Genomic DNA, 13,518 nt, shown 5'->3' on the forward strand with positions numbered 1-13,518 from the left:
TGTACGCGGGCATGGGGAATGAGTGGGATGCATGAGGACATCATGCCCATGAGTTTCATGACTCTCCTCACTGTCAAGAGATTGACCTCTTCGGTAGAGGGAAGTTTCCTGTTTGATGGCTTGTATACTTTTTTTGGGTAGGGTAAGCCCGTTTGAGTCTTGAGTAGAGTCTTGCACCTAAGAAAGTTTTTTCCATTCTGGCCTTGTGGAAGAGTTCTTGGGATCTATTGAGAATCCTAATGTTTGCAGCATGTGGATTGCTGTTTGAATATGCCAGTCATTTTTGTTTTTGTGTCTGCCCTTATAAGACAGTCTAGGAATGGGTAGACGTGTATTCCACCCTTTCGCAAGTGTGCCGCTACCGCAGCTAGGCACTTGGTGAAGACTCGTGGTGCCGATTTTATTCCGAACAGGAGTACTTTGAACTGGTAATGTGTTCTCTTGTGTAGGAACTGGAGATATTTTCTGTGGTTCTTGTTCATGGGGATGTGTATATAGGCGTCATTTGAGATATATTAATGCCATGTTATCTACTTTTTGAATTTGTGGGATTATTTCTTGGAGTGTAGCCATTTTGAAGTGCTGCGTCAGAATTAATTTGTTTATGAACCTTAGGTCCAGTAGTGGCCTTAGTAAGAGGTCCTGTTTGGGGACTAGGAAATACGGTGAGTTGTTTCTCTTGAAAAATTCTTGTCTTGGTACAGGTTCTATTGCTTGTCTTTGAATAAGCTACTTGATTTCCAAATTTAAATTGTATGAGTTCTGATTTGAGGAACCTCTTTAACATTGGGGGTTTGTTGGTAGTATTTTTGTTAGTTCTATGCAATACCTGTATTTTACCAAATTTAATATCCAATTGTCTGTGGTGATGTTTCGCCACTGTTGTAGGTACTGTGAGATTCTGCCTCCCACTTGTGTTGTGTGTGGGTATTTTCCTGTGCAGGAGCCAATTAGAGCCATTTGCTCTTCCTCTAGAGGGGTGGCCTCTGCCTTGAAAGGACTGCTTTGATTGTTGTTGCCAACCTTATTATCCTGCTTGCTGGTTTGTTTGTTTGTTGTCTATTACTTTGCCCTGTTGTTGATGTGAAATATGCTGTACTAGAACAAACGTTCCTCTGCCTGTGGCTTTTCTTTCGTTAAACCCTCCCCCTTTGAAGGTACCTCTTTGTTGCAGGGCTACCATGGCTCTTGCAGTTTCGTTGTCATTTTTAATGTGTTGGAGAGATTCTTCCACCTCATTCCCAAATAGTGCCTCTCCTGTAAATGGTCTGTTAATGATGGATGGTTGAACCTCCTGTTTAAAACCTGATATTTCGAGCCTTCTTAGTGTGGTGCCTGTGCACATCTGTCTGCTGGCAGTGTCTGCTGCTTCAGGTTTTGATTTGAGGCATGTGTTTGCAATGTTTTTGCCTCCTTGGACAATAGATTTAGCCCTCTTCTTGTCTTCTTCGGGGAGATTGTTGATAAGCTCCTCAATGTCATCCCATTGTTGGTGTCCGTACCTATTCAGCAGGGCATTAGAGTTTGCGATACTCCATTGCATCACTGCCTCCTTTTCCATCTTTCTGCCTGCCATATCCATCTGTTTACTTTCCTTCTCTGGAGGTGGTCCACTGTTGGAGTGCATTTCCTCTTTTCCTGGCCGTGGTGACAATGATGGAGTCAGGTACTCTGTTTGTCTGGATACATTTTTGGTCCTTGGAAGAAGGTCTGTACTTATTTTCGACCCTTAGAGTTACCCCCTTGCTTGAGTCTCGTTCCTTAAAGGCTTCTTTGCCCTGGTCCAAGATACTTGGTAGCATTGGTAGGTATTGTGTCCCCTTGTTGGCTGGGGCTAGTGTTTCATAGAGGCAGCATGTGTCCCTTTTTTCTTCGTCGAGGGCGACTCCGAAAGCATCTCCTCTTCTCTTTACTAGGAAGCTGTAGAAGGCTATGTCATCTAATGGGGAAGCCTTTGAGGGATAACAGCATATCTCCTCTTCTGGACTTTCTGTGTCGAGCTCATTCTATGTATCCTTGAAAGTTCAGAGTTTTCCTCCTCTTCGGGCGCGTCGATGTATTCTTCGAGGTCTTCATCGCGTTGTTCAGGGGTTGGAACTGATTCGAGGATCTCCTCTTCTTCCCCCAAGGCGTTTTCCGCTTCTTCGGCATTGACATTGTCCGCAACGGGGATCTTAGGAATTGAGTGAAGCGTCAAACTTTCTCTTTTTCTGGAGGAGCGTCGCCATTTCTGCTTCGAGGCGGTTCCTTTTCTTCTTGACCTCGAGGGTTCCCTTGGTGTCGGAGACAGGAGATTTTCTTTTCTTGCTAGTGTTTTCCTCTAGTTTCGAGGGTGTCGCAGTTCCCTTCAGGGGTTCGTGTTCGACCTCTGTTTTCAGCGCTGTGTGCGACTTTCCCTTGTCGACGTCCTTTGGTAGGGTTCTGTGGGTTTCCTTGGATCGTGCCTGGCCTTCGATCACCTTTCTCTTTGGCATCAGATTGCCTTAGGCCCTGCCTTATTATTGTGGCCCTTCGGTTCTGACGGATGTGTACGGTGTCTTAACCTTATCCATCTATTTCTCGGTTTCCTTCGCCATCTTTTTGTGGACGTGGGTCTTTTTGGAGTCTCCGTCTAGAATTTCTACGTCTGATCCCTCGTGCTTCAATTCTGCTGGAACTCCTTGGTCCTAGTATTCACTGGAAAGGCCTAGGTCCTTCATGGAAGTTTTTTTCAGTGCCTGGGACATTGTTGCATAGTGGGCCTATCGCTGCTTTCAGTTTTAAAGGTGTCGTTCTCAGAGGGAAGTTGTGCTCTCTGGTTGCGATGTTGATGCTTGATAAGTACTCAAAATCTCGACTCTTTTTGGGGGATTTTCCTGAAAACTTTAGAGCGTCCCGTCTTGCTTCCAGACCCAACTGTGGAAAAAAGAAACTAAAGAAGGCTACTACACACAACAGCCTCCACACAGGGGACGTACCTGGCACTAAATGGTGGTCGACAACGCCCCAAAAAAACCAACTAAAAATCCAACTAAACCTATTCCGGACCAAACCACTAAATGGCGAATAATGCACAGCATGTGAATAGAGAAAAGGATTCATGCTGCAAAACCGTGTTTAGGTTTAGCGTTAATTGATTGTATGTGCAATTTTGATCAACTTATATATTGGCATACACATCTTTCTTTAGTCGCTTCATAAACCTCTTTCCTACAAATATACTATGGTTCATTAAACTGACCTACTTGTTTTCTGGACAAAGTAAACATGAAAATGTGTTGTCCTTGACCCCAAATGATATATCCTGGGCTTCAGGCTATACTAATCTCACCATCCTGATGAAACAATGAAATCTTCTTAAATCATCATACTTGGAGTTTCTGATTGATGCGTCCTCAGAGCTTCATCGTATACAACATATGCATCCCATTCATTGGCTTCGTCCCAAAGAGTTGGTGGGTTGTCCACCAGGCTATCAAAGTCATATTTGCCGTCTTCAACTTTATAATCTTTTTAATCCTCTTTTTAAGATGGTGAAGATGACAAACATTGCATCAAATTGAAACCTGTGTGGCAGCCAATAGGACTGACTGCAGCAGCTAAGGCTGTCCCTTGTCTGGTTAAGGAGGCAGCAGCACAAAAGGTAGAGGGTTTTATGGAACATTTCACAGTGTCCCTATAGGAAAACAGTATATGATGTTTGCCGAAGCTTACAAAATAAGAGGGGCACTAATTTGTCTACGACAAAAGGGCAGATAACCTTCCTCATTTGTTTACCCTCCAAGGAGTAAGTGTGTGCTCAATTTGTGTACAAACTCTGCCTGTCTCTTCCATCTACTTCCTCCCCATTAAAGAAGGCTTGGAAATAGTTGCCATCCTTATCATCTTCCATTTTAGCGACAGGATGGCCTTTCCAAGATTTTCACTGAAGAATGGGTTAAAAATGATGATGTTGCAGAGGACAAGCAGCCAAAATCCTCACAGATGAGACAAGCACAGTCAGCAAGGATGTTGCTTAAGAAGCATTCACCAAAGAGAAAGTTCTGGCAGGGCCAAGCACAGTTATTATGGCATGGTCAACATGGAGGTCTAGTGCCTGATGCTTATCGACAGTTATAAACGAGGCCTTGTTTGACGAGATCTCATCAACAGAAATGCTGATTATCTTAAAGAGTAGATGATGCAGAGGTGGATGATCCTGTTGCTAAAGGTTTCTTCCTTGAGTCCATTTTAGGAGGCAGCACACATGGCAAAGTTGTAGATGAAGTAGTGACAGAAGTGAAAGTTGTCAACAGATTGTGAGTTCAACTTCATAGATGGCGAATTAAAGTATGTACCTTAGAGACAAGTGGAGAGGGTTTCCTAGCTAGCCCAGGTAGAATTTTTACATAAAAAGATCTCGCCTTTACAACCTGCGTATACACAATACCTACTTTCCATTTCTTGGAGGGAAGTGATGGGTAAAGACTTAAAATTCCTGAATGTCTGTTAGATAGAGCTCTATATGCCAAACCAGGGAAGTTTGCTCTATGTGGCCCAACCGCGCATGCGATACAGGTGTGTCACGCGGCCAATCAATACTTAGGCTGGGAAGGCAAATTGACGTTGGCCACGCCCCTGCTGAATTCAGAGAAACTAGGGAGCCTGTGGAGAACCTAGGGGTTCGATAAATGGGATCTCATCGGGATCACTTAGATAAAGGATGTTTGGGGAAGAGTCACGGTACACACATTCGTATCACTTCAAGAGCAGTATAGTTTGCATGATAACGAACACTTCCGATATCGGCAGGTACGATACGCTCTCCTCACCCACATACCTAGAGGCACGGAGCTCCCGGAGGCGTCGCCTCTCCTGGACCGTGTGCTAGATGGGCACATTCCTGAGAAAACTATTTCTCTGGTATATAGGAAGCTGGTAAATAATATGGAGAGCCCGTTGGGGCGATTTAGAACACAGTGGTGCGCAGATGGTCTGGAATTGGACAACGAACATTAGGTGGAGGCAGTTTCCTCCCCAAAAGTAGTGGTGATTCAGATGAGGCTCCGGCTGGTGCAACTGAAGATACTGCATAGGTCATATATAACCGGGCCTCGGTTGGTGCGAATGGGGCAAGAGTGGAGTGTGTAGAAGAGAGTGTGGAGAGCCTGGCACCTTTATGCATATCCTTTGGCACTGTGTGGCGATTCAGACATTTTGGACGAAGATACATGATGAACTAAAAGAGGTGTTGGGTGGGGAGATACGACCAGAGGCTCGAAGGTGTCTGTTGAATGTATGGGAACCTACAGATTTGAATGTATATCGGAAGCAATGGGTGACGCTGGCGTATATGGTGGCTAAACGGAATATTGCTCAGCTTTGGGGTGCTAGTCAGCCGCCCGGGTCTCTAGGTGGGCTGAAGATCTGGACTGGTGTATGTTTAGGAAGAAATCAGTATATGTAGCCAGGGGTTGCCCGGAGACATGGGGGAAGATCCGGGGAGCGTGGAATGATCATCGAGGAGGAATTTGTGAACCACCGATGCCACCTCCGGAGCTGGAGGCTCAGGAATCCCTATGATCCAAGTGTGAAACATCGAACATGTGATTCTGTATTTGTGCATGAGGGCCCATGTGAGAGAAAATGTATTGCATCACCTGACGTTTATTTTTTATTTTTTTGTTTGTATTTCATTTGTCGTTTTGTTAATAAAAAGAGTAAAAAAAAAATCCTGAATGTCTTGCCTGCAAAATGCATGCAGATGTTGCATTTTTAGGTCAGGCATAAGCAAAGACCTTTTGCTTTTACTAAAACTATATGTATAACACAACAAGCACTGACAAAGCCGAAAGGGTGGAGACCAACACCAGACCTATTGGCTTTGGGACAATGCTAGTAGTGGGCTATTAGTGACTAGAAGTCTTCTTTTCTTTGGGCTCAATCTTCCCACAGACATGAAAAAAGGAGAGATTTACTTCCTACTTCTGAAAGTAGGGCTAAGGGAACAGGTTACAGCCAACAATCCCAGGATAGAGTGAACATTTCAGTAAGTGTTCTGCCAGCACTGCATAGAAGATTACCTTACACTTGACAAACAGTAGAAAATCTAAGCTGTAAGCACTTCGGTGGTGTCGAAATCTGCGCCTCTCCTTGTCAATTGCCAGAGTCTGGATCACAGAATGAGGTGCTTAAGGGACAATATTAAAGAGTTTGTGCACACAACTTGTTTTTAAAGCAATATTACATTAGATTCAAAACCTCAGTTTTGAGGAATAAATCAATCATGAGAATCTATGAATGACCCAAAGATGCAGAACATTCTATTACCTTTAATACTGCTTTAAATTAAACAACGGGTAGTCCAACTACAACCGGTTAATGATATAGCTCATTATTAGTTTGTTATAATACTTTGCACTATCCATATATATAAGCACATGAAATTGAAGCAGAACATGTTATCCATTTATGTGCCGAAACGTCCACTGTACTGTCACTCTGCTATATGAATCGGAAGTATTTTATTGAAAACCTGGCCTACTCAAAGCAAGGTAGAAGAACAAAAGTTACTTACCTGTAAACTGTGGTTCTCCAGTATTGGTGTCTTTCATAGATTCACATGCTTGAATAATTCCCCATCGTCGAAGTGGGAGTCCCACGGTACATAAAATAGTGGTAAGAAACATATATACATAAAATACATATACATATGTAAATATATAAATAAAAATATATACATTAAAAAATATATATTTAAAGATATAAGATTTTTCATAAAACTTCAATGTACCATAAAACAGCATTGACTCACAGAAAGGATTAAGGGAGAGTCACTTTACTAACATATCATTGTCATTATTTGGTCCATAATCCAGCCAATCAGGCTGTAGCACTCTCTAGAACCTTCTCCTCAGAAGCTCAGGCCCTCAGATTTTCGTAGCACAAGGGTGACCATAGAGTGCATGAGGAGACGAGAGCCTCTGAGGGGAGGAAGGGTGGGTCGCATGTGAATCTATGAAAGACACCAATACTGGAGAACCACAGTTTACAGGTAAGTAACTTTTGTTCTTCTCCAGTGCTAGGGTGTCTTTCATAGATTCACATGCTTGAATAAGAATAGAAAGCAGTAAGCAATAACCATAAGTATCATAAAAGGTATCTCATGAAAATGCAATCATATAGCGACATATTGGTATAACACGTAAATATATATATATATATATATATATATATATATATATATATATATATATATATATATATATATGAAATGCAAAACGGCGTTCCAAGCGCGCACTCAGGTACAGCAATAATCCACACCAGAACAAGCACTCAGTGTGCGAAACGCGCCACGTAGGGCTTATGGCGTGAATAAACCCTACTTGTTTGACAGACCCGAATTCTGGTGTGGATTATTGCTGTACCTGAGTGCGCGCTTGGAACGCCGTTTTGCATTTCATATTGAATACCGGATACCTCACCGGCAGCGTGCCACCCCCACTGGACAAAGGATGCCCCACTGAGGTGATCTTTGGATTAATATATATATATATATATATATATATATATATAAAAGAAAACCTTTTATGACATGAGGCGGGAAGCAACAGAGGCTACCCTTCATTTGAAGAGATTTCATAGCACCTCATGACCCACAGCCCACAGCAGTATCCGCAGCGGAAGTAGTGCCTCATGAACGTGTGCCCGCTGGACCACGTTGCCGCCCTGCAGATCTGATGCAGAGGCACACCAGCAAACAGGGCAGTAGAGGATGCTACTGCTCTAGTCGAATGTGCTCTCACCGGAGCAGAAAGAGGCTTGCCAGCCCGTTGATGGCAGTAGAAAATGCCCGAAGAAATGCAGCGGGTGATGGTCTGCTTGGTGACTGGATGTCCCTTGCGCATCCGCCCATATGCCACAAAGAGTTGGTCTGACTTTCGAAATGCCGCAGTACGTTGGATATAGAACTTGAGGCATCGCTTCAGGTCAAGCGAATGAAGAGTACGCTCAGCAGGAGACTGAGGGTTAGAGAAGAAAGTTTTAAGTATCACAGGTTCATTAAGGTGGAAGTCCGAAGGAACCTTGGGTATAAACTTTGGGTTTGTACGTAGTATGACAGCGTCCTTTGAAAACTGTAGAAAAGGGGGCTGAATGGTAAACGCTTGTATGTCACTCACTCACCGAGATGACGTAAGTGCGAGTAGGAGGGAAACCTTCCAAGTAAGGAATTTCAAATTCGCTGAGTGGATTGGTTCAAATGGAGGCTTGAGAAGTTGGGCCAATACGAGATTCAGGCGCCATGACGGCGGAGGACGTCGGATGGGCGGAAACATCCTGAATAAGCCTTTAAAAAACTGGCGAATGATCCGAGAGGAGTATAGAGATGTGGAACCATCGTGTCGGAAGCGAGAAATCGCAGCCAGGAAGACCTTCAGAGTAGAATGAGAAAGGCCTGATCTCACCAGGAGGAGGAAGAAAGGTAGGATTTGCTCAGGGGTAGCGAGCGTAGGGTCAATGGCTACTGAGTCGCACCAAATACAAAAGCGCTTCCATTTTAATTTATAAGTCTAGATAGTGGAAAGAGCTCGTGCATAAGCTAGGACCTCCCTACAGTCAGGTGTAATAGTTAAATGGGCAAACTCAAGGTGCTCAGGTTCCAAGCGGTAAGCTGGAGAGACGCCAGGTCTGGATGGCAAATCCGTCCGTGATTCATGGTGAGAAGTTGCGGGAATGGTCGAAGAGTTATTGGTGGGCACTGAGAGAGGAGAAGGAGGTCTATGAACCATGGTCGACGCGGCCACCTGGGCGCAATTAGCAGGATGTGACATGGCTGTGATCTCATCTTGTGCAGGAGGCGAGGCAGGAGAGGGATCGGCGGAATAGCGTATGCAAATTTTCTCGACCAATTGATCGAAAATGCATTCTCGCTCGGCCCTTTGTGGGGATGCCAGAATGCATAGTGTAGGCATTCGCGCTTGAGTGGAGTCGCAAAAAGATCCAGGTCCGGCTGGCCCCACAGGTGAAAAACATACTCTAGAGTTAGCTGGTGTACCTCCCACTCGTGGTTGCCGGTGGCAGTTCTGCTGAGAGAGTCTGCAAGGGCGTTGGAGATGCCCGGTATGTGAACTGCAGTCAACTGGACTCGATGTTTTATTGCCCATTCCCAGATTTGCTGTGCCTGCTTGGAGAACAGCCGTGATCTCGTACCTCCTTGCTTGTTTATGTAGTGCATACTGGTGGTGTTGTCTGTGCGCACTAACACTGACTCTCCTTCCACTAGGAGACGGAAGGACTTTGGAGCGAGGAAAATGGCCAAGAGCTCTAGACGGTTGATGTGCCACTTACGTTGAACCACAGTTCATTTGCCGTTCATGGACAGTCCTTGGAGGTGTGCGCCGCAACCCTCCAAGGAGGCGTCTGTGGTAAGGGTAAGTGTGGGAGCTGTCTCTAGAAGAGAGCGTCCTGTGGGGACATTGGGACGGTGAGCCCACCACTCCAATGCTAGTTGTATCCGAGGCGTCAATGAGATTATGTCGTTGAGCGTGCCTGAGACCTGTCGCCATTGTTTGTCTAAGTCTTCCTGAATTACTCTCATATGCAACCTGCAGTTGGGGATCAACGGAATGCAAGATGAGGTCATGCCCAGAAAGGATTTCAATGTTCGGACTGAAACCGACCTTTTTGATCGTAGAAGATCCACCAATTTGGAGATGCGTACTTGGCGTTCCATTGAAACAAACGCCTTTGCCAGTTTTGTGTCTATCAATGCTCCCAGAAAAACCTTTTTCTGTTCCGGAAGGACTTGCGATTTTTCGTGATTGATTGAAAGAGAGAAGTTCTTGAAGATAGACAGGCAAGTTTGAGTGTGTTGTCTTGCTGCGAGAAAGGTTGGAGCCTTTATCAGGCAGTCGTCTAAGTAGGGGTCAATTTGTATGCCTTGCAGGTGTAGATAAGCTGCCACCGGGGATATGATCTTTGTAAATACTTGTGGAGCAGAACGAAGGCCGAAAGGTAAGACCTTGAATTGAAAGTGCTTTGAGCCTACTTTGAAGCAAAGGTATTTTCTGTGTCTCTGGTGTATTGGCATATGAAAATATGCGTCTTGGAGGTCGATTGTAGAGAGGAACTCGCTGGGATTTAGGAACTGTAAGATTTCTGTCAGAGTCAGCATGCGAAAGGTCTGAGACTTGATGTACTTGTTGAGTGCTCTTAGGTCCAATATCGGGTGGCACTCTCCTGATTTCTTTCTGATAAGAAAAAAATCGGGAATAAAAACCTGTCCCCTGTTGTGATTGGGGAACCACTTTGACTGCTCCTTTTTGGATCATAACCGTAATTTGTGCAAACAGTTCCTTCAAATGTGCCGGAGGAAACTAGACAAATTCTAGTGAGTGGCCCTTTGAAACTACGTCCAAGACCCAACGATCTGACGTTATTTTTGACCAATTGAAGGAGTATTGAGAGATTCGACCTCCAATCTTCGCAGTAGGATGAGACTTGAGTTTTAAAAAGTCATTGCTTTTTAGAGGAATTGCCTCCCCTGTATGTAGATTCTCTCCTGTACTGTCTAGAATCAGTTTGTCTTGGCTGATTCTGGTTCGAGTAATGCTGTCTGTTGTCGTTATAGGAGCGGTATTGAGAGGAAGAGCCCCGAAAGGAGGATGAGGAGCCTCGACCGTGTGCTCCACGAAATGGCCGTTTCCTACATTGGAGAGATCCTAAGGCACGGGCAGTGTCCGTATCCTTCTTGATGGACTCCAAGGTGTCATCCACATGTTTGCCGAAGCGGGATTCCCCATCAAAAGGCATGTCAAGTACTCTGGCCTGAACCTCAGGTCGAAAGGATGTGGCCTTCAGCCAGCCCTGCCTCCTCAAGACTGCAGCTCCTGCCAGCTGTCTAAATCCTATAGAGGAAATGTCAATTGCGCAGTCTATAATTACAGATGACATTTTTTCGCCCTCCTGTAGGATCTTCAGGGCTTCTGCTTTGAATGATTCAGGAATAAGGTCAAGAAATGCACACGTCTCTGACCATATCTGTCGGTCATACCGTCCCAGGATGGCCAGGGAATTTGCTGCCCTTACTGTAGTCCCAGACATGGTGGAAAACCTTTTCCCGATGGTATCCAGGCGTCGCCCCTCTTGGTCAGGTGGGGATGTTAACGGAGAAGCTGGATTACGGGATCTCTTTTGTGCAGCCTGCGTAATGACAGAGTCTGGCTTTGGTTGGGGAAACTAGGCAGGCAGGTGAATTGTCAGGCGCCCTATATTTTTTGTCGAGGCGTGGCAATACAGCCGGAACTGAATTGGGGCGCTGCATAAGTTTTAGACCTTCTTGCCAAATAAAGTCTATAATTGGTATGGCGTGTACTTGTTTCAAAGGTTGATTCTTGAAATCGTAGAGGATGCAATCCTCTTGCCTGGTGGCCAAAGGCAAGTGAAAACGTTTTGACGCCCTTTCCATTAAGAGGTGGAACCCTCCTATATCCACTGGAGGAGATGCCAGAGGGGAATTGGGAGGAGGGGACGGAGTATGAGCTTGATAATTGTCCTAATCTGTGAGAACAGTGTCATCATCCTGGTCCATATTATGATCATCCTCATCAGTATCCTGAGGAACTGGAGACTGAACCGGTGCAACCGGAACTGATACTGGTGTCGATGTTGGCGGTGGAGAGGCCTACATAGAGGGTGGAAAGCGATGATTATAGTCTTCCAGAATATATTATTATTATTATATATTATTATGTTTAAACTTGTAAAGCGCGCTGCTACCTGGAGGTTTCCTGGCGCTGTGCAACGCAGGGGAACCCGTCCTGGCTTTCCCTGTGGGATGGTCCCTACTGGGAGTCCCCAGGGTGGAGCCAGGCATCCCCGGCGTTGGGGGGTGGGGGGGGGGGGGGGGGGGGGGAGGGGGCCGTTGTGGAGATTAGGCAAGCTAATGCCCAGAGTTGCCGAGTGAGACACCAGATTAGAGTAGGCACCGAAGCGAGAATTATCGAGTCCGCTGACCCAAGTCCACGACCCTGCCGCGTCGGGAATTGAACCCTGGTCCCGGACGACTTCTGCTCCCGTGTCTGCCGCCTCTAACTGGTGAGCCACACCACTCCACTTCATATTGCAGGTTTGATATTAATGAAATTGGCAACTGAGTCATAGGAACTCCTTGATCGCCATTCATTTTCATCATCATTATCTGCAAAGGAGACATGAGACTTTAGATCACCATCATCATCATCATAGTCCTGGCATTTTATATGCAGTTCCGATGGGCTATGTGCAGCCCGAAAGTTGTCATCTGCATCCGATCCGTCGGAGGTGTCCTCATCTGGGGACGCAAACAGTTGAGCAGGCAGCCTTGCGGAAGGCTGCAAGGGCTCAAAACCAGTGGCACTGGTCGTCGTATTTGGGAAGAGAGAGTGGTTGTAGCTGTTGCCAATGTGAAGGTGGTTGCAGTCGCCAACGAAAAATGCACCGTCGACGGTCGACGACTATGGAACTGGCGTTGAAGAAGTGTGCTGGCGTCAACGAGGTCTTTGACGTCGACGGAGCCACCATCGACGGCAAGGATACCGCCGACGAGACTGCCGTCGACGAGGTATTTGCCGACGACGAGATCTTCAGCGACGAAGATGTTAGCGTTGACAATGTCTTCATCGACAAGTGTTGTTTTTGAGGAGCCGTCGACGACGTGGTCTTTTTTGAAGTGATCTTTATCGTCGACGAGATAGGTCGAACTTCCAGAACCGTCGACGACGAGGCAGAAGATGTCGTTTTCGTCGACAGAGCAGGTCGTCATCGATGTGGATGGCGTCGACAGTTTTCGCCGTCGAGCCCGTCAACGGGCTGGCACCTTTTTTAGAGGAAAAGGGCACAGCAGGAGTCTGCAACGCCAGAGAATTAGGTCTCGTAGGCGTGGAGGCCGGCAGACTCCGTGGGGAAACTGGATTTTGATCCACAGACAGCTTCTTGTTTTTGAGAAAAGGAGAAGGAATCTCAGTCTCACACCCACAATAAAGAGAGGTGTTAGAATGATGGGAAGACACTCTCCACATCAGACACAGGGTTGTCTGAAGTCTTCAACTTCTGTAGCCACAGAAGGAGACAGGCCTCTCTATCCTTTAAAGTCTTTGTTGAAAAAGTCCTGCACAACTTGCAATTCCTCACCTCATGATTCAGATATAAGCAATAGATGCATTTCTTATGAGGGTCCTCAGAAAAAAGGCAAAGTTTTACACAGGCAGCACACGGCCGGAACAAAGACTTTTTTTGAAGAAGACATATTGTAGAAGATTTTGAAGATTAGAAGAACAAACTGAGCAGAGCTCAGGGAGACTCCCTTCACACGACGTGCGGTAGAAAATCTGAGGACCTGAGCTTCTGAGGAGAAGGTTCTAGAGGGTGCTACAGCCTGATTGGCTGGAATATGGACCAAATAATGACAATGATATGTTAGTAAAGTGACACTCCCTTAATGCTTTCAATGAGTCAAAGCTGTTCTATGGTACTTTGAAGTTTTATAAAAAATCTTATATCTTTATATATATTTTTTTATGT

The 13,518-nt window shown here is 45.5% G+C and overlaps 1 protein-coding gene across 1 annotated transcript in view; it reads right to left on the reverse strand.

Annotated features, from left to right (window-relative positions):
• The window catches only part of LOC147692587 (RNA-binding protein 6-like), a 1,208,024-nt gene that overhangs the window by 144,761 nt on the left and 1,049,745 nt on the right, over nt 1–13,518 (reverse strand). The gene's annotated exons all lie outside the window — the stretch shown is intronic.

Source organism: Lissotriton vulgaris, chromosome 9, assembly GCF_964263255.1.
Source record: "Lissotriton vulgaris chromosome 9, aLisVul1.2, whole genome shotgun sequence".
NCBI lineage: Eukaryota > Metazoa > Chordata > Amphibia > Caudata > Salamandridae > Lissotriton > Lissotriton vulgaris.